General features: G+C 40.7%; 1 pseudogene; it reads right to left on the reverse strand.

The window, feature by feature from the left end:
- Window positions 1-2,777: 2,777 nt before the first annotated feature.
- On the reverse strand, window positions 2,778-5,529 carry LOC123129801 (disease resistance protein RGA5-like; annotated as a pseudogene).
- Window positions 5,530-5,798: the final 269 nt, after the last annotated feature.

Here is a 5,798-nt window from a genome sequence, read left to right on the forward strand (position 1 = left end):
TGCTCTCAATGCTTGGGAAATTTAGTAGGATCACCACCTATTACTATAGATGGAATGACATTGACTTTGGAAATGTTATGCGAAGATTAGAAGTTACTGAAAATAAAATGGCCACTATTGAACATATTGAGAGTCTAGATAAGAGGGCCATAATCAAGTTATTCGATTTAGCTCAAAGGTAGGAACCATATTAAAGATCTTAAAAGCGAAAGATCCAATAATTATTGAAAGAGTAGAACAAAGTCGCATTAGAATTGACAACTTGGACGAAATCATTAATAATTTGGGTTCTAGTTTTGCTTCTATTAAAACTATTGAGAAAAATCCTCTTAATAAGAATCCTAAGTTTATGTATGTTCCTAAGAATAAAGGTGCCACATCTATTACATACCACCATAGTAGACGACCAAATCCATTTATAGAGTATGAACGCAACATCACTTCCAACACAAACATGCAGGAATCAACAAACAAAGTAGCTAAAACCAGACAAAGGGAAGTACATGTTGTTTATTTGGCGGCAAGTGTAACTGTTTCGACTCCATCTCCTTCAGTAGAGCGCCCAACTGACAGTTGGCAAACAAATCAGAAACATAGCAGCAATCTTGAGGGCTAATAGTTGCAGTTGCATCCAAATGGAAAACTTTTTATTTAGAATGTGCTCAATCTTTTGCCAATTCGGATCATCAATTGTTAAACAATAGCACATGAGGAATGTGCATATCTGAAGGAAAATATTAACAAATATATCAAAGATAAAGTTGCCATTCAGTTTAAATTTCTACTAAGCAGAAGTAAGATGAAAATGAAGTTGACATGCATGGGAGAGCAAAGTCACAATACTAATACCACCTTGTCCAACAGGTATTAAATTAAAAAATCCATGCATGTCACATTACGTGGGTTCATCTCATAGTACACACACACACACACAGGATTTCACTAATAGTCTTACTACTCTTTCACATCACATTTCCTTCTCTCACTTCTTCTCATCCTCCTCCTCCTCCTCCCTCTTCTTCTTCTCCTCCTCCTCCCTTTTGTCCACATCCCTTATTGCTCTAGCATGAATCTCAGCTAGACTCTGGTCCTTGCGCCTCTCTATGTCCTCCTCCCTCTTCTTCTTTTTCTCCTCCTCCTCCTCCTTCCTCTCTTGATTCCTTATGGCACGAGCAAGAATCACAGCAAGCCTCTGGGACTTACAAAATTCTTCCCACTCAGACCCATATTCTTCATCATGCATACAAAAAATAAATCCATACAATACACCTAACTATTGGGTGCTCGTCTGCGGACCTGGTTCGATTAAAGCGATCTTCCTTCTCTCTCTTGCGCCTATTCCAGTCGATTTTCTTCTGCTCCCATTCCGTAGCAAGCTCTTTCATGGCCCGCTTCCGATCATCATTGTTCTTCTCTTTGATTGTCTGCTGCTCTTTGATGTATCCTAGCAGCTCATAACTCACATGGTTCCTTCCACCAGAATAATTTGACCAAATTCAGCCAAAAGAAATGTACGTGGAAGAAGTGTAAGTCATCCTAATGCATGTAATTAGATGAAACAAAGGAGGTGTGTGCTACTTTTGCTTATGTGCCACACCGTTACCAATATAGTTTATATTGAACTTTAATATTTTATATAATCTTTTGATCATGCTACATTTTAGTGAGTATATATATTTCCAATTCTTAGTTAGCATAGCTAACACATAAAAATGATGCAAACAATCATTTGTATTGGCATTTGTATTTTAATACATATCATTGACAAGTAGACTTAAATTGTCCAACAATTAAGATTTATTTTGTTTCTTTACTTCTCTGAATATCTTGAAATTGGAATCCCTTAAATGGAGAATAAAAATGAATAAAATTGCATGCCCTTTTGAATTTATATTTGACAATTGCATGGATAACATAGTGAATACGTGTATTTGTATGTATGTGTGCATGTGTATTTTAAGTAACATCCTTTGATATTATTTTAGATATTTGTAAAAAGTCTGGACTAACAAATATCTTAATAGTGGTTCTAGTGTATTATTAGGTAAGAAAAATTGTAAGAAGTTCCAGAGTATAAGTTAAACAACTGGCATGATGTTTTACCAAAAATGTATATATGAATTTAGAGTCCAAATTGGATTTACATTTTTTCTGAATAATAGTGGTTCTAGTGTATTATTAGAGTATAAATTAAACTAATGGCATCATGTGAATTCAGCTCGTCCTTCTCGTCGTGAGTGTTTGCGCGTGACTTTGTGAAAATGGGTGTTGTGATTTAAAGTTGTCATTTCATCATGTGTTTGTTGGATCGTTTCAGTGTTTAGTCAGCATATCATTACAGACAAATGCTCCTACGGAACAACGAAATACTTGTAGTCCCTTTCGGGAGTTCCATGTCGCTCCTTTCTCATAGTCTCTGTTTGAGATCACGTGGCGGCGGTGGCACAACCTCGAACCTTCAGTTCCGGCAGCTGGTGCTTGTGGCGATGCTGCTGGGGCCAGTGGGTGGAGTGGGGCGGTCGCCGACGGAGAAGCGGCGACATCTACCGACATTGTTGGTCCCAACTTTTATTCTATGCAATTGATTAGTACGAAATATGTTCAGTAGATTACCGGAGTTTAGTATCCTCTACTGCCAGCAAAATTTCCAGTGAGTTCCTTCAGATTACCGGAGTGAGGAAAGTTGCGCACAGAAAGTGTTGTATGGAAATTGTTGATTATGATTAATACCTCTTTCATTGGTAGTGAAATGTCATGATATAGCACTCCCCAGACAGCTAGCTCTCATGCTTTATACATAATATTTCTCGGGTAGATAACCTGTGATGATTGGGATGGCTATTTGCCTCGTTCATTATAGCGGCAGTTGCAGCAGATTTGCTTTCAGAAGATGTGCCAGCATCAATGCAAAGATCAACTTTGGCATCTCTCAGACATGGGAGGTGGCCAAGACCCAAGTAGAATCCATAGGCTTCTGCCACTAAAACAAACAACGGCAGCACCAGCTTCTCCAGCTTTGGCATTGCCCCTTCTTCAAATGTCAAGTAAATTGCACCTCCAGAACTGGGAAGGTAGAGTTCCTTCAAACACGGGAATGTAAGGCCTTGTACTGTAAGCCTTTCTTTTTGGACTGCGTCCAATGGTAGACTTAGACAAAGTAAGGAAGGCATCTCTCCAAGTATCCACAGATCCTCCTCTGTTGCTTCAATCAAATTAATGTCCAGGTGTCTTTGGCGTCTTTGGTAAATAGTAGTTAGTGGACATCCCAAATATTTGGTGGTTATATGGCAGAGGGGACCAAGAATCTAAGAACTGGAGGGGTGTTGAATTATGAGAGAGTATCCGTAAAGACTGAAGTTTGTAGGTGGCAAGCTTGCTTAGTGAGGAAAGTAACATCTCTTCATGCCTTCTATATTCCTGAGATCCTTTACTGTCCAACTGTACAAGAATTTCTTTCAAACCGTTTAGATTCCCTAGTTCCTCGATAGCACAATGAACTCTTGATAATATTGAAGCCCGAGAACACCTGTAAATTCCACATATTTTCAATCCCATTTGGTATCTTCGTTTCACCTCGAGGAAAACTAGAACATCTTGAAATGAGTAGATGTTTTAGCTTAATGAGCTGAATAATTCCAGGGCAATTCTTCTATACGTGTATCTCTAAGATCTAGCGTCTTTTAGACCATATAGCCTCACAATTCCTGATCGTAGGTTTGACATGCCAGTGCCCCTTAAGCTCAGGTACTTCAGCTGGAATAGCTTATCTATGTCATTCATATCATACTCATGCAGATTCTCACAATCTTGAAAGTCTAGTACACGCAAAGCTTCAAATTCAGCAAGCCTAGGCAAGTGTATGATGCAAGTTAATGCTATCATTGTCAGAGATCGTACACGGCTCAGATCTTCATTTTTCAATATAGATGCAAGCTCTTGGTCAATATGATGGACTGATAATCGCCGAATAAAACCACGACAATTTGTCAAATCAGTTTCACTATGGCCTGCCAAAGAGATGAAATTATCTTCCACTGATTTTGAAATAATGAGCTCAAGCATCATGTCATGGACTTGACAAGCACGAGCATTTCCATCATAGCCAATCTCCACGAGGTGGACCATGCTTTTGTTAATCAGCTCATAGAAATGGTTCTTGGCAACCTCTTGCTTGCTCTGTCCACGCTCTTCGCAGATAAAGCCTTCTCCTATCCATCGCCTCACTAAAATATCTCTCTCAATCACATAATCCTCAGGATATATACATAAATATAACAAGCATGTCTTCAGGTTAGGTGAAAGGTCATTGTAGTTAAGTGATAGTATGCTATTCATTCCATCTAAACTTTGGTCTTTGTCCAATGCAGAACCAATAGACCTTCTGACCCTCTCCCACTCATCTTTGACCATCGGTTTTGTTGCCAATAAACTTGATATACTGATAATTGCCAATGGGAGGCCTCCACATTTCTTCAGCATTTTGTCTGAAACTTGTTTTAGCACATCAGGGCAACGGTCCTCGGAACCAAATATTCTTTTGAAAAACAATCAGGGAGAACACTTAGAGCTTCCATTTCATACACGCGGCCATTACCATCTAGACAACATGATCTTGCTACATCAACAATGCGTGTAGTAGCTATAATTCTGCTAGAAAAATCATTCTCTGGGAAAGCATTCTTAATAGCGTTCCAAGCTGATTTTGACCATATATCATCAATAACAATGAGATACCTAATAGATATAAGTAGATATTATTAACCAACTATGAAACGAGTTCAAGTGCAAAACATGAAGAACAATGTCTTTTTTTCTCGAATATGCACGAGTGTGCATATCATATATTAAAGAAGAAAGGCCAAGAGTGCCTCCACCGTAATTTACAGGGTTGTTGTTGTTACATGCTAATCCTCATCACTCACCCACCTCTCTACCCTAGCGAAGAAGGGCATTACATTCCCTCGTAATAACCCAGCGGAGGACCAAATGGAACCCTCAGAACACACCTTTCTCAGTAACTACTCAACCAAAGGATGCGCGCCCTCGAAGACAATGGCATTTCTATGCTTCCACAACTCCCACCAGGTGAGCGCGAAGATGGTGCGAAGATCCTTCGTGCTGACGTTGTTCGATCCACGCTTGTCGACGGACCACTCCACCAGCGAGTTTTGGGCAGTAGGAATCCAACTCGGTGTCCCTAATGCAACGAAGATCGCTGCCCAAACTGTCCGAGCAAAAACACATGTGAGAAGAACATGATTGATCGTTTCCTCCTCTTGATCACAAAAAGGACATGCGCGCAAGGCGATCCGAGGTCCAGCATCTGTCCTTCATGGCTAGCCATGTGAAAAACCTGCTTTGCGTAGGAGCACGTGATTTCCATGTCAGGTCCGCCGTTGGGATCACCTCCCGGCCCCAGAAAGCTACCGCATAAGCCAATTTCACAGAGAACTGCCCATTAGTCTCCCACGACCATGCTATCTCATCCAGCTCCTCATCAGAAAGTTCCCAACCATTAACCACCTCCATAGCGCTAGAAACCGATGCAAGGTTTCCGGTCCAAAGTTGGAACTGATGTCCATCGCCCAAGAGCCGTCTTCCATGGCCGTACTGACCATCCTCAGGTTGCGAGTGCGGGGTGGCACCAAATCATAGACCCGCGGTGCTAGCTCCTATATTCTTTGCCCATGTAGCCATCGGTCCTCCCAGAAGCGTGTTGTTTGTCCTGACCGCACATTGCTCATCATGGCTGCTTGGCATAGCATTTGTGATTCCTCCGGGACTTTTATTTTGAATTC

The sequence above is a fragment of the Triticum aestivum genome, chromosome 6A (genome assembly GCF_018294505.1).
Source record: "Triticum aestivum cultivar Chinese Spring chromosome 6A, IWGSC CS RefSeq v2.1, whole genome shotgun sequence".
In the NCBI taxonomy this organism is placed as follows: domain Eukaryota; kingdom Viridiplantae; phylum Streptophyta; class Magnoliopsida; order Poales; family Poaceae; genus Triticum; species Triticum aestivum.